The sequence below is a fragment of the Schistocerca gregaria genome, chromosome 8 (assembly GCF_023897955.1).
Source record: "Schistocerca gregaria isolate iqSchGreg1 chromosome 8, iqSchGreg1.2, whole genome shotgun sequence".
In the NCBI taxonomy this organism is placed as follows: domain Eukaryota; kingdom Metazoa; phylum Arthropoda; class Insecta; order Orthoptera; family Acrididae; genus Schistocerca; species Schistocerca gregaria.
Genome location: NC_064927.1, coordinates 22,616,232 through 22,636,351, shown reverse-complemented (window position 1 = coordinate 22,636,351; position 20,120 = coordinate 22,616,232). Strand labels below are relative to the sequence as shown.

Below are 20,120 nucleotides of genomic sequence, written 5' to 3'. Positions count from 1 at the left end.
CAAAGTGTGTGGTCTTGTTTCCCAGTCTATATTTGGTCGGTCACGTAAGAGGTTGAATGTAACGAATGGGTGGGAAAGAGCAAGGGCAGCGGCTGTGTAGAACGAAAACACAAATTATCAGGGGTGTGAGCGTTTCGAGATGAGTCATATACAAGTTGCACTTGGTCGTCAGTGACTGTGTGGCCTAATGGATAAGGCGTCGGATTTCGGATCTGAAGATTACAGTTTCGAATGCTGTCACGCTCGTGTTTTATCAGTTCTGAAAAAGAAACATACCGTTTTAATGTAGCATTTGAGCAGTACGAAACTGTCTGAATGTGGCTGTTGACCATTTTCTGCTTGGAGATGCTCTTGAGCTTGAAACACACACTACAAGACCGGTGTTAACTAGCGAAATGGTCGGCAGAGTGTCGTCACCGCGAGTTTCCACTGGCACTTGCACATCTAAAACAACGTCAGAAAGTAACTCGTTCGCCTTTTGAGTCACATCAAGTATGAGTGTTAATTTTGATCCCACTATCTCTGCAGGTTGTCATGCAATTCCTTTACCTCTCAGAAATGATTATGAAATAAAAGTGAAGTACGTGACGAGTGTGACGTTAGGAAAACTTTAAGCAGCATGGAGAGATTCTGTATGGGACCACCCAACCCAAACGAGTACTGTGTGACGTGCTGCACGGCAAGTATTCACCGAAGCAGCCCGGCTAGCTCAGTCGGTAGAGCATGAGACTCTTAATCTCAGGGTCGTGGGTTCGAGCCCCACGCTGGGCGAAACGGAATTTTGTTCCGCTGCATGTGTAAATTACCGTTTTTCTGATTAACATAATGTAATGGAAATAGCAACTTTAAACTTTGCCTACGTCTCTGTCAGTCGCAAGGAAACTGTATTTGAAGGTGAAGGTGATTTTGTAGACATTGTGAAAGACATGTTCTGAAATGCAAGTGTTGTTGTTTGGAGAGGACATCGGTTACGTGTCAGATGTGTAGCCAAGCAGTAATGGGTCGCCATAGCTGCAAATATTAGTCGGTAATATGAAGTGTTGTCAGCTGAAGTCTGATGATCCAGACTACCGTAAGGACGAAGTACGCAAAAGTACCGCTAGGCCGAGCCCATTTAGCTCAGTGGTAGAGCACTGGACTAGTAAATCAAGGTTCGTGAGTTCCATCCTCAAAGGAAGAAGTCGAATTTTGGAAATCAGTTGCGCGTCGTGGCCGTATAGCTAACAGTATCTGTGATGACGAACAATTAGCGACATGCCATTTATTAAGAATCACTCTCAGATGTGATTAAGGCGAATGGCGCAGATAAAGCCTTTGCCAAAGCGGTACAGCATAAGGTGGGACAAGGCAGTCTGAATTACATTTTATAGATGTATTTCTCACATATGTCAGAGCCTCTCGCGGTCGTCGTCGTCGTCGTCGTCGTCGTCGCCGCCGCCGCTTCTGCAGAAGTAGCAAATGGCCATCCTGCCAAATGCGGCGAGGCACGCCCTGCCTTCGATTCCGTATGCACAAAGTATGTGGTCTTGTTTCCCAGTCTATATTTGGTCGGTCACGTAAGAGGTTGAATGTAACGAATGGGTGGGAAAGAGCAAGGGCAGCGGCTGTGTAGAACGAAAACACAAATTATCAGGGGTGTGAGCGTTTCGAGATGAGTCATATACAAGTTGCACTTGGTTGTCAGTGACTGTGCGGCCTAATGGATAAGGCGTCGGACTTCGGATCTGAAGATTACAGGTTCGAATGCTGTCACGCTCGTGTTTTATCAGTTCTGAAAAAGAAACATACCGTTTTAATGTAGCATTTGAGCAGTACGAAACCGTCTGAATGTTGCTGTTGACCATTTTCTGCTTGGAGATGCTCTTGAGCTTGAAACACACACTACAAGACCGGTGTTAACTAGCGAAATGGTCGGCAGAGTGCCGTCACCGCGAGTTTCCACTGGCACTTGCACATCTAAAACAACGTCGGAAAGTAACTCGTTCGCCTTTTGAGTCACATCAAGTGTGAGTGTTAATTTTGACGCCACTAGCTCTGCAGGTTGTCATGCAATTCCTTTACCTCTCAGAAATGATTATGAAATAAAAGTGAAGTACGTGACGAGTGTGACGTTAGGAAAACATTAGGCAGCATGGAGAGATTCTGTATGGGACCACCCAACCCAAACGAGTACTGTGTGACGTGCTGCCCGGCAAGTATTCACCGAAGCAGCCCGGCTAGCTCAGTCGGTAGAGCATGAGACTCTTAATCTCAGGGTCGTGGGTTCGGCCCCACGCTGGGCGGAACGAAATTTTGTTCCGCTGCAGATGTAAATTACCGTTTTTCTGATTAACGTGATGTAATGGAAATAGCAACTTTAAACTTTGCCTACGTCTCTGTCAGTCGCAAGGAAACTGTATTTGAAGGTGAAGGTGATTTTGTAGACATGTGTGAAAGACATGTTCTGATATGCAAGTGTTGTTGTTTGGAGAGGACATCGGTTACATGTCAGATGTGTAGCCAAGCAGTAATGGGTCGCCATAGCTGCAAATATTAGTCGGTAATATGAAGTGTTGTCAGCTGAAGTCTGATGATCCACACGACCGTAAGGACGAAGTACGCAAAAGTACCGCTATGCCGCGCCCCTTTTGCTCAGTGGTAGAGCACTGGACTAGTAAACCAAGGGTCGTGAGTTCCATCCTCAAAGGAGGAAGTCGAATTTTGGAAATCAGTTGCGCGTCGTGGCCGTATAGCTAACAGTATCTGTGATGACGAACAATTAGGGACATGCCATTTATTAAGAATCACTCTCAGATGTGATTAAGGCGAATGGCGCAGATAAAGTCTTTGCCAAAGCGGTACAGCATAAGGTGGGACGAGGCAGTCTGAATTACATTTTATAGATGTATTTCTCACATATGTCAGAGCCTGTCGCGGTTGTCGTCGTCGTCGTCGTCGTCGTCGTCGTCGTCGCCGCCGCCGCTTCTCCAGAGGTAGCAAATGGCCATCGTGCCAAATGCGGCGAGGCACGCCCTGCCTTCGATTCCGTATGCACAAAGTGTGTGGTCTTGTTTCCCAGTCTATATTTGGTCGGTCACGTAAGAGGTTCAATGTAACGAATGGGTGGGAAAGAGCAAGGGCAGCGGCTGTGTAGAACGAAAACACAAATTATCAGGGGTGTGAGCGTTTCGAGATGAGTCATATACAAGTTGCACTTGGTTGTCAGTGACTGTGTGGCCTAATGGATAAGGCGTCGGATTTCGGATCTGAAGATTACAGGTTCGAATGCTGTCACGCTCGTGTTTTATCAGTTCTGAAAAAGAAACATACCGTTTTAATGTAGCATTTGAGCAGTACGAAACCGTCTGAATGTTGCTGTTGACCATTTTCTGCTAGGAGATGCTCTTGAGCTTGAAACACACACTACAAGACCGGTGTTACCTAGCGAAATGGTCGGCAGAGTGCCGTCACCGCGAGTTTCCACTGGCACTTGCACATCTAAAACAACGTCGGAAAGTAACTCGTTCGCCTTTTGAGTCACATCAAGTATGAGTGTTAATTTTGACGCCACTAGCTCTGCAGGTTGTCATGCAATTCCTTTACCTCTCAGAAATGATTATGAAATAAAAGTGATGTACGTGACGAGTGTGACGTTAGGAAAACATTAGGCAGCATGGAGAGATTCTGTATGGGACCACCCAACCCAAACGAGTACTGTGTGACGTGCTGCCCGGCAAGTATTCACCGAAGCAGCCCAGCTAGCTCAGTCGGTAGGGCATGAGACTCTTAATTTCAGGGTCGTGGGTTCGGCCCCACGCTGGGCGGAACGAAATTTTGTTCCGCTGCAGATGTAAATTACCGTTTTTCTGATTAACGTGATGTAATGGAAATAGCAACTTTAAACTTTGCCTACGTCTCTGTCAGTCGCAAGGAAACTGTATTTGAAGGTGAAGGTGATTTTGTAGACATGTGTGAAAGACATGTTCTGAAATGCCAGTGTTGTTGTTTGGAGAGGACGTCGGTTACATGTCAGATGTGTAGCCAAGCAGTAATGGGTCGCCATAGCTGCAAATATTAGTCGGTAATATGAAGTGTTGTCAGCTGAAGTCTGATGATCCACACGACCGTAAGGACGAAGTACGCAAAAGTACCGCTATGCCGCGCCCCTTTTGCTCAGTGGTAGAGCACTGGACTAGTAAACCAAGGGTCGTGAGTTCCATCCTCAAAGGAAGAAGTCGAATTTTGGAAATCAGTTGCGCGTCGTGGCCGTATAGCTAACAGTATCTGTGATGACGAACAATTAGCGACATGCCATTTATTAAGAATCACTCTCAGATGTGATTAAGGCGAATGGCGCAGATAAAGCCTTTGCCAAAGCGGTACAGCATAAGGTGGGACAAGGTAGTCTGAATTACATTTTATAGATGTATTTCTCACATATGTCAGAGCCTCTCGCGGTCGTCGTCGTCGTCGTCGTCGTCGTCGTCGCCGCCGCCGCCGCTTCTGCAGAAGTAGCAAATGGCCATCGTGGCAAATGCGGCGAGGCACGCCCTGCCTTCGATTCCGTATGCACAAAGTATGTGGTCTTGTTTCCCAGTCTATATTTGGTCGGTCACGTAAGAGGTTGAATGTAACGAATGGGTGGGAAAGAGCAAGGGCAGCGGCTGTGTAGAACGAAAACACAAATTATCAGGGGTGTGAGCGTTTCGAGATGAGTCATATACAAGTTGCACTTGGTTGTCAGTGACTGTGCGGCCTAATGGATAAGGCGTCGGACTTCGGATCTGAAGATTACAGGTTCGAATGCTGTCACGCTCGTGTTTTATCAGTTCTGAAAAAGAAACATACCGTTTTAATGTAGCATTTGAGCAGTACGAAACCGTCTGAATGTTGCTGTTGACCATTTTCTGCTTGGAGATGCTCTTGAGCTTGAAACACACACTACAAGACCGGTGTTAACTAGCGAAATGGTCGGCAGAGTGCCGTCACCGCGAGTTTCCACTGGCACTTGCACATCTAAAACAACGTCGGAAAGTAACTCGTTCGCCTTTTGAGTCACATCAAGTATGAGTGTTAATTTTGACGCCACTAGCTCTGCAGGTTGTCATGCAATTCCTTTACCTCTCAGAAATGATTATGAAATAAAAGTGAAGTACGTGACGAGTGTGACGTTAGGAAAACATTAGGCAGCATGGAGAGATTCTGTATGGGACCACCCAACCCAAACGAGTACTGTGTGACGTGCTGCCCGGCAAGTATTCACCGAAGCAGCCGGGCTAGCTCAGTCGGTAGAGCATGAGACTCTTAATCTCAGGGTCGTGGGTTCGGCCCCACGCTGGGCGGAACGAAATTTTGTTCCGCTGCAGATGTAAATTACCGTTTTTCTGATTAACGTGATGTAATGGAAATAGCAACTTTAAACTTTGCCTACGTCTCTGTGAGTCGCAAGGAAACTGTATTTGAAGGTGAAGGTGATTTTGTAGACATGTGTGAAAGACATGTTCTGATATGCAAGTGTTGTTGTTTGGAGAGGACATCGGTTACATGTCAGATGTGTAGCCAAGCAGTAATGGGTCGCCATAGCTGCAAATATTAGTCGGTAATATGAAGTGTTGTCAGCTGAAGTCTGATGATCCACACGACCGTAAGGACGAAGTACGCAAAAGTACCGCTATGCCGCGCCCCTTTTGCTCAGTGGTAGAGCACTGGACTAGTAAACCAAGGGTCGTGAGTTCCATCCTCAAAGGAAGAAGTCGAATTTTGGAAATCAGTTGCGCGTCGTGGCCGTATAGCTAACAGTATCTGTGATGACGAACAATTAGCGACATGCCATTTATTAAGAATCACTCTCAGATGTGATTAAGGCGAATGGCGCAGATAAAGCCTTTGCCAAAGCGGTACAGCATAAGGTGGGACAAGGTAGTCTGAATTACATTTTATAGATGTATTTCTCACATATGTCAGAGCCTCTCGCGGTCGTCGTCGTCGTCGTCGTCGTCGCCGCCGCCGCCGCTTCTGCAGAAGTAGCAAATGGCCATCGTGGCAAATGCGGCGAGGCACGCCCTGCCTTCGATTCCGTATGCACAAAGTATGTGGTCTTGTTTCCCAGTCTATATTTGGTCGGTCACGTAAGAGGTTGAATGTAACGAATGGGTGGGAAAGAGCAAGGGCAGCGGCTGTGTAGAACGAAAACACAAATTATCAGGGGTGTGAGCGTTTCGAGATGAGTCATATACAAGTTGCACTTGGTTGTCAGTGACTGTGCGGCCTAATGGATAAGGCGTCGGACTTCGGATCTGAAGATTACAGGTTCGAATGCTGTCACGCTCGTGTTTTATCAGTTCTGAAAAAGAAACATACCGTTTTAATGTAGCATTTGAGCAGTACGAAACCGTCTGAATGTTGCTGTTGACCATTTTCTGCTTGGAGATGCTCTTGAGCTTGAAACACACACTACAAGACCGGTGTTAACTAGCGAAATGGTCGGCAGAGTGCCGTCACCGCGAGTTTCCACTGGCACTTGCACATCTAAAACAACGTCGGAAAGTAACTCGTTCGCCTTTTGAGTCACATCAAGTATGAGTGTTAATTTTGACGCCACTAGCTCTGCAGGTTGTCATGCAATTCCTTTACCTCTCAGAAATGATTATGAAATAAAAGTGAAGTACGTGACGAGTGTGACGTTAGGAAAACATTAGGCAGCATGGAGAGATTCTGTATGGGACCACCCAACCCAAACGAGTACTGTGTGACGTGCTGCCCGGCAAGTATTCACCGAAGCAGCCGGGCTAGCTCAGTCGGTAGAGCATGAGACTCTTAATCTCAGGGTCGTGGGTTCGGCCCCACGCTGGGCGGAACGAAATTTTGTTCCGCTGCAGATGTAAATTACCGTTTTTCTGATTAACGTGATGTAATGGAAATAGCAACTTTAAACTTTGCCTACGTCTCTGTCAGTCGCAAGGAAACTGTATTTGAAGGTGAAGGTGATTTTGTAGACATGTGTGAAAGACATGTTCTGATATGCAAGTGTTGTTGTTTGGAGAGGACATCGGTTACATGTCAGATGTGTAGCCAAGCAGTAATGGGTCGCCATAGCTGCAAATATTAGTCGGTAATATGAAGTGTTGTCAGTTGAAGTCTGATGATCCACACGACCGTAAGGACGAAGTACGCAAAAGTACCGCTATGCCGCGCCCCTTTTGCTCAGTGGTAGAGCACTGGACTAGTAAACCAAGGGTCGTGAGTTCCATCCTCAAAGGAAGAAGTCGAATTTTGGAAATCAGTTGCGCGTCGTGGCCGTATAGCTAACAGTATCTGTGATGACGAACAATTAGCGACATGCCATTTATTAAGAATCACTCTCAGATGTGATTAAGGCGAATGGCGCAGATAAAGCCTTTGCCAAAGCGGTACAGCATAAGGTGGGACAAGGCAGTCTGAATTACATTTTATAGATGTATTTCTCACATATGTCAGAGCCTCTCGCGGTCGTCGTCGTCGTCGTCGCCGCCGCCGCTTCTGCAGAAGTAACAAATGGCCATCGTGGCAAATGCGGCGAGGCACGCCCTGCCTTCGATTCCGTATGCACAAAGTGTGTGGTCTTGTTTCCCAGTCTATATTTGGTCGGTCACGTAAGAGGTTGAATGTAACGAATGGGTGGGAAAGAGCAAGGGCAGCGGCTGTGTAGAACGAAAACACAAATTATCAGGGGTGTGAGCGTTTCGAGATGAGTCATATACAAGTTGCATTTGGTCGTCAGTTACTTTGTTGCCTAATGGATAAGGCGTTGGACTTAGGATCTGAAGATTACAGGTTCGAATGCTGTCACGCTCGTGTTTTATCAGTTCTGAAAAATAAACATACCGTTTTAATGTAGCATTTGAGCAGTACGAAACCGTCTGAATGTTGCTGTTGACCATTTTCTGCTTGGAGATGCTCTTGAGCTTGAAACACACACTACAAGACCGGTGTTAACTAGCGAAATGGTCGGCAGAGTGCCGTCACCGCGAGTTTCCACTGGCACTTGCACATCTAAAACAACGTCGGAAAGTAACTCGTTCGCCTTTTGAGTCACATCAAGTATGAGTGTTAATTTTGACGCCACTAGCTCTGCAGGTTGTCATGCAATTCCTTTACCTCTCAGAAATGATTATGAAATAAAAGTGAAGTACGTGACGAGTGTGACGTTAGGAAAATATTAGGCAGCATGGAGAGATTCTGTATGGGACCACCCAACCCAAACGAGTATTTTGTGACGTGCTGCGCGGCAAGTATTAACCGAAGCAGCCCGGCTAGCTCAGTCGGTAGAGCATGAGACTCTTAACCTCAGGGTCGTGGGTTCGAGCCCCACATTGGGCGGAACGGAATTTTGTTCCGCTGCAGATGTAAATTACCGTTTTTCTGATTAACGTGATGTAATGGAAATAGCAACTTTAAACTTTGCCTACGTCTCTGTCAGTCGCAAGGAAACTGTATTTGAAGGTGAAGGTGATTTTGGAGACATGTGTGAAAGACATGTTCTGAAATGCAAGTGTTGTTGTTTGGAGAGGACATCGGTTACGTGTCAGATGTGTAGCCAAGCAGTAATGGGTCGCCATAGCTGCAAATATTAGTCGGTAATATGAAGTGTTGTCAGCTGAAGTCTGATGATCCAGACGACCGTAAGGACGAAGTACGCAAAAGTACGGCTAGGCCACGCAACTTGAGCTCAGTGGTAGAGCACTGGACTAATAAACCAAGGGTCGTGAGTTCCATCCTCAAAGGAAGAAGTCGAATTTTGGAAATCAGTTGCACGTCGTGGCCGTATAGCAAACAGTATCTGTGATGACGAACAATTAGTGACATGCCTTTTATTAAGAATTACTCTCAGATGTGATTAAGGCGAATGGCGCAGTTAAAGCCTTTGCCAAAGCGGACAGCATAAGGTGGGACGAGGCAGTCTGAATTACATTTTATAGATGTATTTCTCACATATGTCAGAGCCTCTCGCGGTCGTCGTCGTCGCCGCCGCCGCTTCTGCAGAAGTAGCAAATGGCCATCGTGGCAAATGCGGCGAGGCACGCCCTGCCTTCGATTCCGTATGCACAAAGTGTGTGGTCATGTTTCCCAGTCTATATTTGGTCGGTCACGTAAGAGGTTGAATGTAACGAATGGGTGGGAAAGAGCAAGGGCAGCGGCTGTGTAGAACGAAAACACAAATTATCAGGGGTGTGAGCGTTTCGAGATGAGTCATATACCAGTTGCACCTGGTCGTCAGTGACCGTGTGGCCTAATGGATAGGTTCCGCTTGAGACGCGACAGCGATCGGACGTGCTGTGTATTCGATCCGCCGTTACCCTCGGGTTGTTAATATTTACCTTCTGTGTGTGAGGTTTCTTTGTCTTCTGTTTTTCGTTGTTTCTTTGCCTGAGTGTTTCTTTTGTGTCTTGCGTTGTATTGCGGCTTTTGCAGCATTAATTAAGTGGTATGGCTTCCCGGTTGTTTCCGCGGAAGTGTACTCTCAGTTTTCAGTTTAACAAGGCTACCAGGAATGTCCAACCGACATCGTTGGAAATTCAGGAATGGATTGTGGACACGATTGGCATTACATCGGACCAGGTACGTACGGCGTATTTTGATACAGAATTACACTGCTTTTTTGTGAAATTGTTGAACCCGGTTTTGCTGGATAAGTTATTACTTAAACATGGTGAGCAAGTGTCGTTCCGTCATAGGGATGGTTCTGTTAGCAGTGTTACTGTCTCAAATGCTGAAATTACGTATACCACAGTTCGGGTTTACTATTCACCTCCTGAAGTTGACAACAGCTATCTTAAGGAAGCTTTGCTTGGTTATGGTACTGTTCAGTCAATTCGAAATGAACGTTGGTCTGCACAACATAAGCTGCAATGTTATAATGGTGTCAGATCAGTTGAAATGCATATTAAGTCTAATATACCGTCCCATCTGGTTGTATGCGGTTATCGTGTACATCTTACATATGAGGGACAGCTTGGTACATGTTTCCTATGTAATGAACATGGTCATGTTCGAGCTAATTGCCCTAAGCGGGTATTTGTGCTTAAAAATGGCCTAGCACAGCGCCGCAAATTAACGGTTGCCGATCTTGTGCCAGCAGCTTCCTCCACTGTTTCCTATCTGCCTCCTGCAGTAGCTTCTTCACAACAGGTATCACCCTCCCCTGATGCAGGTTTTCCTCTGCTACCCACTCGCCCAGACGTATCGGCTGCTCCTATACCGATTCCGTCTGTTACCAACAACAAACGCCGTCGTGCTAGTGATACCGGTAGCACTGGTGACGAAGTTGCTGTTTCGCTGCCGGTTTGCGAATCTGATGAGAGAATTCCAGAATCTCCCATGCCTGTTTCGGATTCTGTTCCCGCTGTGCCTCCTGCTTTGCCTGATGACGTCGAACTTGCTGCCAGGCCGTCGGCGCAAGAGCCACAACATTCGAGATGAGTCATATACAAGTTGCACTTGGTTGTCAGTGACTGTGTGGCCTAATGGATAAGGCGTCGGATTTCGGATCTGAAGATTACAGGTTCGAATGCTGTCACGCTCGTGTTTTATCAGTTCTGAAAAAGAAACATACCGTTTTAATGTAGCATTTGAGCAGTACGAAACTGTCTGAATGTTGCTGTTGACCATTTTCTGCTTGGAGATGCTCTTGAGCTTGAAACACACACTACAAGACCGGTGTTAACTAGCGAAATGGTCGGCAGAGTGTCGTCACCGCGAGTTTCCACTGGCACTTGCACATCTAAAACAACGTCAGAAAGTAACTCGTTCGCCTTTTGAGTCACATCAAGTATGAGTGTTAATTTTGATCCCACTATCTCTGCAGGTTGTCATGCAATTCCTTTACCTCTCAGAAATGATTATGAAATAAAAGTGAAGTACGTGACGAGTGTGACGTTAGGAAAACATTAGGCAGCATGGAGAGATTCTGTATGGGACCACCCAACCCAAACGAGTACTGTGTGACGTGCTGCCCGGCAAGTATTCACCGAAGCAGCCCGGCTAGCTCAGTCGGTAGAGCATGAGACTCTTAATCTCAGGGTCGTGGGTTCGAGCCCCACGCTGGGCGAAACGGAATTTTGTTCCGCTGCAGATGTAAATTACCGTTTTTCTGATTAACATAATGTAATGGAAATAGCAACTTTAAACTTTGCCTACGTCTCTGTCAGTCGCAAGGAAACTGTATTTGAAGGTGAAGGTGATTTTGTAGACATGTGTGAAAGACATGTTCTGAAATGCAAGTGTTGTTGTTTGGAGAGGACATCGGTTACGTGTCAGATGTGTAGCCAAGCAGAAGTGGGTCGCCATAGCTGCAAATATTAGTCGGTAATATGAAGTGTTGTCAGTTGAAGTCTGGTGATCCAGAGTACCGTAAGGACGAAGTACGCAAAAGTACCGCTAGGCCGCGCCCATTTAGCTCAGTGGTAGAGCACTGGACTAGTAAACCAAGGGTCGTGAGTTCCATCCTCAAAGGAAGAAGTCGAATTTTGGAAATCAGTTGCGCGTCGTGGCCATATAGCTAACAGTATCTGTGATGACGAACAATTAGCGACATGCATTTTATTAAGCATTACTCTCAGATGTGATTAAGGCTAATGGCGCAGATAAAGCCTTTGCCAAAGCGGTACAGCATAAGGTGGGACGAGGCAGTCTGAATTACATTTTATAGATGTATTTCTCACATATGTCAGAGCCTCTCGCGGTCGTCGTCGTCGTCGTCGCCGCCGCCGCTTCTGCAGAAGTAACAAATGGCCATCGTGGCAAATGCGGCGAGGCACGCCCTGCCTTCGATTCCGTATGCACAAAGTGTGTGGTCTTGTTTCCCAGTCTATATTTGGTCGGTCACGTAAGAGGTTCAATGTAACGAATGGGTGGGAAAGAGCAAGGGCAGCGGCTGTGTAGAACGAAAACACAAATTATCAGGGGTGTGAGCGTTTCGAGATGAGTCATATACAAGTTGCATTTGGTCGTCAGTTACTTTGTTGCCTAATGGATAAGGCGTTGGACTTAGGATCTGAAGATTACAGGTTCGAATGCTGTCACGCTCGTGTTTTATCAGTTCTGAAAAATAAACATACCGTTTTAATGTAGCATTTGAGCAGTACGAAACCGTCTGAATGTTGCTGTTGACCATTTTCTGCTTGGAGATGCTCTTGAGCTTGAAACACACACTACAAGACCGGTGTTAACTAGCGAAATGGTCGGCAGAGTGCCGTCACCGCGAGTTTCCACTGGCACTTGCACATCTAAAACAACGTCGGAAAGTAACTCGTTCGCCTTTTGAGTCACATCAAGTATGAGTGTTAATTTTGACGCCACTAGCTCTGCAGGTTCTCATGCAATTCCTTTACCTCTCAGAAATGATTATGAAATAAAAGTGAAGTACGTGACGAGTGTGACGTTAGGAAAATATTAGGCAGCATGGAGAGATTCTGTATGGGACCACCCAACCCAAACGAGTATTTTGTGACGTGCTGCGCGGCAAGTATTAACCGAAGCAGCCCGGCTAGCTCAGTCGGTAGAGCATGAGACTCTTAACCTCAGGGTCGTGGGTTCGAGCCCCACATTGGGCGGAACGGAATTTTGTTCCGCTGCAGATGTAAATTACCGTTTTTCTGATTAACGTGATGTAATGGAAATAGCAACTTTAAACTTTGCCTACGTCTCTGTCAGTCGCAAGGAAACTGTATTTGAAGGTGAAGGTGATTTTGGAGACATGTGTGAAAGACATGTTCTGAAATGCAAGTGTTGTTGTTTGGAGAGGACATCGGTTACGTGTCAGATGTGTAGCCAAGCAGTAATGGGTCGCCATAGCTGCAAATATTAGTCGGTAATATGAAGTGTTGTCAGCTGAAGTCTGATGATCCAGACGACCGTAAGGACGAAGTACGCAAAAGTACGGCTAGGCCACGCAACTTGAGCTCAGTGGTAGAGCACTGGACTAATAAACCAAGGGTCGTGAGTTCCATCCTCAAAGGAAGAAGTCGAATTTTGGAAATCAGTTGCACGTCGTGGCCGTATAGCAAACAGTATCTGTGATGACGAACAATTAGTGACATGCCTTTTATTAAGAATTACTCTCAGATGTGATTAAGGCGAATGGCGCAGTTAAAGCCTTTGCCAAAGCGGACAGCATAAGGTGGGACGAGGCAGTCTGAATTACATTTTATAGATGTATTTCTCACATATGTCAGAGCCTCTCGCGGTCGTCGTCGTCGCCGCCGCCGCTTCTGCAGAAGTAGCAAATGGCCATCGTGGCAAATGCGGCGAGGCACGCCCTGCCTTCGATTCCGTATGCACAAAGTGTGTGGTCATGTTTCCCAGTCTATATTTGGTCGGTCACGTAAGAGGTTGAATGTAACGAATGGGTGGGAAAGAGCAAGGGCAGCGGCTGTGTAGAACGAAAACACAAATTATCAGGGGTGTGAGCGTTTCGAGATGAGTCATATACCAGTTGCACCTGGTCGTCAGTGACCGTGTGGCCTAATGGATAGGTTCCGCTTGAGACGCGACAGCGATCGGACGTGCTGTGTATTCGATCCGCCGTTACCCTCGGGTTGTTAATATTTACCTTCTGTGTGTGAGGTTTCTTTGTCTTCTGTTTTTCGTTGTTTCTTTGCCTGAGTGTTTCTTTTGTGTCTTGCGTTGTATTGCGGCTTTTGCAGCATTAATTAAGTGGTATGGCTTCCCGGTTGTTTCCGCGGAAGTGTACTCTCAGTTTTCAGTTTAACAAGGCTACCAGGAATGTCCAACCGACATCGTTGGAAATTCAGGAATGGATTGTGGACACGATTGGCATTACATCGGACCAGGTACGTACGGCGTATTTTGATACAGAATTACACTGCTTTTTTGTGAAATTGTTGAACCCGGTTTTGCTGGATAAGTTATTACTTAAACATGGTGAGCAAGTGTCGTTCCGTCATAGGGATGGTTCTGTTAGCAGTGTTACTGTCTCAAATGCTGAAATTACGTATACCACAGTTCGGGTTTACTATTCACCTCCTGAAGTTGACAACAGCTATCTTAAGGAAGCTTTGCTTGGTTATGGTACTGTTCAGTCAATTCGAAATGAACGTTGGTCTGCACAACATAAGCTGCAATGTTATAATGGTGTCAGATCAGTTGAAATGCATATTAAGTCTAATATACCGTCCCATCTGGTTGTATGCGGTTATCGTGTACATCTTACATATGAGGGACAGCTTGGTACATGTTTCCTATGTAATGAACATGGTCATGTTCGAGCTAATTGCCCTAAGCGGGTATTTGTGCTTAAAAATGGCCTAGCACAGCGCCGCAAATTAACGGTTGCCGATCTTGTGCCAGCAGCTTCCTCCACTGTTTCCTATCTGCCTCCTGCAGTAGCTTCTTCACAACAGGTGTCACCCTCCCCTGATGCAGGTTTTCCTCTGCTACCCACTCGCCCAGACGTATCGGCTGCTCCTATACCGATTCCGTCTGTTACCAACAACAAACGCCGTCGTGCTAGTGATACCGGTAGCACTGGTGACGAAGTTGCTGTTTCGCTGCCGGTTTGCGAATCTGATGAGAGAATTCCAGAATCTCCCATGCCTGTTTCGGATTCTGTTCCCGCTGTGCCTCCTGCTTTGCCTGATGACGTCGAACTTGCTGCCAGGCCGTCGGCGCAAGAGCCACAACATTCGAGATGAGTCATATACAAGTTGCACTTGGTTGTCAGTGACTGTGTGGCCTAATGGATAAGGCGTCGGATTTCGGATCTGAAGATTACAGGTTCGAATGCTGTCACGCTCGTGTTTTATCAGTTCTGAAAAAGAAACATACCGTTTTAATGTAGCATTTGAGCAGTACGAAACTGTCTGAATGTTGCTGTTGACCATTTTCTGCTTGGAGATGCTCTTGAGCTTGAAACACACACTACAAGACCGGTGTTAACTAGCGAAATGGTCGGCAGAGTGTCGTCACCGCGAGTTTCCACTGGCACTTGCACATCTAAAACAACGTCAGAAAGTAACTCGTTCGCCTTTTGAGTCACATCAAGTATGAGTGTTAATTTTGATCCCACTATCTCTGCAGGTTGTCATGCAATTCCTTTACCTCTCAGAAATGATTATGAAATAAAAGTGAAGTACGTGACGAGTGTGACGTTAGGAAAACATTAGGCAGCATGGAGAGATTCTGTATGGGACCACCCAACCCAAACGAGTACTGTGTGACGTGCTGCCCGGCAAGTATTCACCGAAGCAGCCCGGCTAGCTCAGTCGGTAGAGCATGAGACTCTTAATCTCAGGGTCGTGGGTTCGAGCCCCACGCTGGGCGAAACGGAATTTTGTTCCGCTGCAGATGTAAATTACCGTTTTTCTGATTAACATAATGTAATGGAAATAGCAACTTTAAACTTTGCCTACGTCTCTGTCAGTCGCAAGGAAACTGTATTTGAAGGTGAAGGTGATTTTGTAGACATGTGTGAAAGACATGTTCTGAAATGCAAGTGTTGTTGTTTGGAGAGGACATCGGTTACGTGTCAGATGTGTAGCCAAGCAGAAGTGGGTCGCCATAGCTGCAAATATTAGTCGGTAATATGAAGTGTTGTCAGCTGAAGTCTGGTGATCCAGAGTACCGTAAGGACGAAGTACGCAAAAGTACCGCTAGGCCGCGCCCATTTAGCTCAGTGGTAGAGCACTGGACTAGTAAACCAAGGGTCGTGAGTTCCATCCTCAAAGGAAGAAGTCGAATTTTGGAAATCAGTTGCGCGTCGTGGCCATATAGCTAACAGTATCTGTGATGACGAACAATTAGCGACATGCATTTTATTAAGCATTACTCTCAGATGTGATTAAGGCTAATGGCGCAGATAAAGCCTTTGCCAAAGCGGTACAGCATAAGGTGGGACGAGGCAGTCTGAATTACATTTTATAGATGTATTTCTCACATATGTCAGAGCCTCTCGCGGTCGTCGTCGTCGTCGTCGCCGCCGCCGCTTCTGCAGAAGTAACAAATGGCCATCGTGGCAAATGCGGCGAGGCACGCCCTGCCTTCGATTCCGTATGCACAAAGTGTGTGGTCTTGTTTCCCAGTCTATATTTGGTCGGTCACGTAAGAGGTTGAATGTAACGAATGGGTGGGAAAGAGCAAGGGCAGCGGCTGTGTAGAACGAAAACACAAATTATCAGGGGTGTGAGCGTTTCGAGATGAGTCATATACAAGTTGCATTTGGTCGTCAGTTACTTTGTTGCCTAATGGATAAGGCGTTGGACTTAGGATCTGAAGATTACAGGTTCGAATGCTGTCACGCTCGTGTTTTATCAGTTCTGAAAAATAAACATACCGTTTTAATGTAGCATTTGAGCAGTACGAAACCGTCTGAATGTTGCTGTTGACCATTTTCTGCTTGGAGATGCTCTTGAGCTTGAAACACACACTACAAGACCGGTGTTAACTAGCGAAATGGTCGGCAGAGTGCCGTCACCGCGAGTTTCCACTCGCACTTGCACATCTAAAACAACGTCGGAAAGTAACTCGTTCGCCTTTTGAGTCACATCAAGTATGAGTGTTAATTTTGACGCCACTAGCTCTGCAGGTTGTCATGCAATTCCTTTACCTCTCAGAAATGATTATGAAATAAAAGTGAAGTACGTGACGAGTGTGACGTTAGGAAAATATTAGGCAGCATGGAGAGATTCTGTATGGGACCACCCAACCCAAACGAGTACTTTGTGACGTGCTGCGCGGCAAGTATTAACCGAAGCAGCCCGGCTAGCTCAGTCGGTAGAGCATGAGACTCTTAACCTCAGGGTCGTGGGTTCGAGCCCCACATTGGGCGGAACGGAATTTTGTTCCGCTGCAGATGTAAATTACCGTTTTTCTGATTAACGTGATGTAATGGAAATAGCAACTTTAAACTTTGCCTACGTCTCTGTCAGTCGCAAGGAAACTGTATTTGAAGGTGAAGGTGATTTTGGAGACATGTGTGAAAGACATGTTCTGAAATGCAAGTGTTGTTGTTTGGAGAGGACATCGGTTACGTGTCAGATGTGTAGCCAAGCAGTAATGGGTCGCCATAGCTGCAAATATTAGTCGGTAATATGAAGTGTTGTCAGCTGAAGTCTGATGATCCAGACGACCGTAAGGACGAAGTACGCAAAAGTACGGCTAGGCCACGCAACTTGAGCTCAGTGGTAGAGCACTGGACTAATAAACCAAGGGTCGTGAGTTCCATCCTCAAAGGAAGAAGTCGAATTTTGGAAATCAGTTGCACGTCGTGGCCGTATAGCAAACAGTATCTGTGATGACGAACAATTAGTGACATGCCTTTTATTAAGAATTACTCTCAGATGTGATTAAGGCGAATGGCGCAGTTAAAGCCTTTGCCAAAGCGGACAGCATAAGGTGGGACGAGGCAGTCTGAATTACATTTTATAGATGTATTTCTCACATATGTCAGAGCCTCTCGCGGTCGTCGTCGTCGCCGCCGCCGCTTCTGCAGAAGTAGCAAATGGCCATCGTGGCAAATGCGGCGAGGCACGCCCTGCCTTCGATTCCGTATGCACAAAGTGTGTGGTCATGTTTCCCAGTCTATATTTGGTCGGTCACGTAAGAGGTTGAATGTAACGAATGGGTGGGAAAGAGCAAGGGCAGCGGCTGTGTAGAACGAAAACACAAATTATCAGGGGTGTGAGCGTTTCGAGATGAGTCATATACCAGTTGCACCTGGTCGTCAGTGACCGTGTGGCCTAATGGATAGGTTCCGCTTGAGACGCGACAGCGATCGGACGTGCTGTGTATTCGATCCGCCGTTACCCTCGGGTTGTTAATATTTACCTTCTGTGTGTGAGGTTTCTTTGTCTTCTGTTTTTCGTTGTTTCTTTGCCTGAGTGTTTGTTTTGTGTCTTGCGTTGTATTGCGGCTTTTGCAGCATTAATTAAGTGGTATGGCTTCCCGGTTGTTTCCGCGGAAGTGTACTCTCAGTTTTCAGTTTAACAAGGCTACCAGGAATGTCCAACCGACATCGTTGGAAATTCAGGAATGGATTGTGGACACGATTGGCATTACATCGGACCAGGTACGTACGGCGTATTTTGATACAGAATTACACTGCTTTTTTGTGAAATTGTTGAACCCGGTTTTGCTGGATAAGTTATTACTTAAACATGGTGAGCAAGTGTCGTTCCGTCATAGGGATGGTTCTGTTAGCAGTGTTACTGTCTCAAATGCTGAAATTACGTATACCACAGTTCGGGTTTACTATTCACCTCCTGAAGTTGACAACAGCTATCTTAAGGAAGCTTTGCTTGGTTATGGTACTGTTCAGTCAATTCGAAATGAACGTTGGTCTGCACAACATAAGCTGCAATGTTATAATGGTGTCAGATCAGTTGAAATGCATATTAAGTCTAATATACCGTCCCATCTGGTTGTATGCGGTTATCGTGTACATCTTACATATGAGGGACAGCTTGGTACATGTTTCCTATGTAATGAACATGGTCATGTTCGAGCTAATTGCCCTAAGCGGGTATTTGTGCTTAAAAATGGCCTAGCACAGCGCCGCAAATTAACGGTTGCCGATCTTGTGCCAGCAGCTTCCTCCACTGTTTCCTATCTGCCTCCTGCAGTAGCTTCTTCACAACAGGTGTCACCCTCCCCTGATGCAGGTTTTCCTCTGCTACCCACTCGCCCAGACGTATCGGCTGCTCCTATACCGATTCCGTCTGTTACCAACAACAAACGCCGTCGTGCTAGTGATACCGGTAGCACTGGTGACGAAGTTGCTGTTTCGCTGCCGGTTTGCGAATCTGATGAGAGAATTCCAGAATCTCCCATGCCTGTTTCGGATTCTGTTCCCGCTGTGCCTCCTGCTTTGCCTGATGACGTCAAACTTGCTGCCAGGCCGTCGGCGCAAGAGCCACAACATTCGGTCGAGGTGTTGTTGACATCCCCACCGCCACAGGCATCACAACATGTTGACGACACTTCGGTGGAGACGGCTGTTTGTCGGAAAACCGCTCCTAGAACTGCGCGCTCCGCATTAGCAGACTCCAAACCTATCTTACCACCTCCTACACTTCCAATACCTACACATTCTGAAACCGGTGCCGATGTTCCTGATGCAGTTTTCCCTTGATGGCTCCTCCTTCTGATTCCTCTCGCCCTGCTAATCCTTCGGACGCTTTGGTTGACGTGCCTGATCTCGACCCCCCGCTCCGCCTGCTCTTGAATCTGGTGTGCATCAGATACGTCGTCGGGAGAAAGTGCCCTCCAATCTCCACGCGGTGCGGAAGAAACATAAGCATGCGAAAGACGACTCTGATTCCGTTGATTCTGGACAATCACCCTCTGACATGTCTGATGTTGATGATATGGATGTAGTTGCTTCTAGTGTGGTGTAATTTGGGTTCATTTCTCATTTTTTGGTTGATGTTGCAGGCGTACACGTTTATTACCTTAAATATAAATGGCATTCAATCTGCTCTGAAGTTAGCGTCTCTGCAGCAGTTTATTTATGACTCTGCAGCTGATATTGTTTTCCTGCAGGAAGTCTCCGTTGCACACCTGTTTGTTCCTGGTTTTCGTACTATTATAAATTTTGCACCTGAGTTTTCTGCAGGTACTGCTTTCCTAATTCGTGACGGTATCCCCGTTACCGAAATTGAGCTTTTAGACTCGGGACGGGGCATTGGTTGTCGGTTATTTGACACGACCTTGGTTAACATTTACGCCCCCTCTGGTTCTAGCAAGCGGCAGGAAAGGTCTCGTTTTTATAAAGAGGATCTGATTTACCTTCTACGAAAAAATCCGGCGACCTTGATATTGGGGGGCGATTTTAATTGTGTGTTACAAGCTAAAGACCAATCCCCTCATTTTAATTATTGTTTCGAGCTACGTTCTCTTGTACGTCAATTACGACTACGCGATGCGTGGGAGGTTAAACACCCCACTTTAGTTAAATTTACATTTTTTACTGCCACCTCAAGTAGTCGACTTGACCGATTGTATATTTCTGATCCCCTTAGTGTTTCTGTTTTAGATGTAGATGTTATTCCAGCCAGTTTTACGGATCATTGTGCCCTAGCTGTTATAATTAATTTGGAGCGTCAACCTCTTAAACTTTATAGACCGCTGTGGAAATTAAATGTCTCCTT

At 46.3% G+C, this 20,120-nt stretch overlaps 10 non-coding genes across 10 annotated transcripts; all 10 read left to right on the top strand.

The window, feature by feature from the left end:
• Window positions 1-698: 698 nt before the first annotated feature.
• Trnak-cuu (transfer RNA lysine (anticodon CUU)) lies at window positions 699-771 on the top strand. Its single transcript has one exon. It is a non-coding gene; the product is annotated as a tRNA-Lys (tRNA).
• Window positions 772-2,210: 1,439 nt separating this feature from the next.
• On the top strand, window positions 2,211-2,282 carry Trnak-cuu (transfer RNA lysine (anticodon CUU)). Its single transcript has one exon. It is a non-coding gene; the product is annotated as a tRNA-Lys (tRNA).
• A 1,449-nt stretch (window positions 2,283-3,731) lies between these two features.
• Window positions 3,732-3,803, top strand: Trnak-cuu (transfer RNA lysine (anticodon CUU)). Its single transcript has one exon. It is a non-coding gene; the product is annotated as a tRNA-Lys (tRNA).
• Window positions 3,804-5,249: 1,446 nt separating this feature from the next.
• Trnak-cuu (transfer RNA lysine (anticodon CUU)) lies at window positions 5,250-5,321 on the top strand. Its single transcript has one exon. It is a non-coding gene; the product is annotated as a tRNA-Lys (tRNA).
• A 1,440-nt stretch (window positions 5,322-6,761) lies between these two features.
• Window positions 6,762-6,833, top strand: Trnak-cuu (transfer RNA lysine (anticodon CUU)). Its single transcript has one exon. It is a non-coding gene; the product is annotated as a tRNA-Lys (tRNA).
• Window positions 6,834-8,264: 1,431 nt separating this feature from the next.
• On the top strand, window positions 8,265-8,337 carry Trnak-cuu (transfer RNA lysine (anticodon CUU)). Its single transcript has one exon. It is a non-coding gene; the product is annotated as a tRNA-Lys (tRNA).
• A 2,655-nt stretch (window positions 8,338-10,992) lies between these two features.
• Window positions 10,993-11,065, top strand: Trnak-cuu (transfer RNA lysine (anticodon CUU)). Its single transcript has one exon. It is a non-coding gene; the product is annotated as a tRNA-Lys (tRNA).
• Window positions 11,066-12,496: 1,431 nt separating this feature from the next.
• Window positions 12,497-12,569, top strand: Trnak-cuu (transfer RNA lysine (anticodon CUU)). Its single transcript has one exon. It is a non-coding gene; the product is annotated as a tRNA-Lys (tRNA).
• Window positions 12,570-15,224: 2,655 nt separating this feature from the next.
• Window positions 15,225-15,297, top strand: Trnak-cuu (transfer RNA lysine (anticodon CUU)). Its single transcript has one exon. It is a non-coding gene; the product is annotated as a tRNA-Lys (tRNA).
• A 1,431-nt stretch (window positions 15,298-16,728) lies between these two features.
• Trnak-cuu (transfer RNA lysine (anticodon CUU)) lies at window positions 16,729-16,801 on the top strand. The gene has a single exon. It is a non-coding gene; the product is annotated as a tRNA-Lys (tRNA).
• Window positions 16,802-20,120: the final 3,319 nt, after the last annotated feature.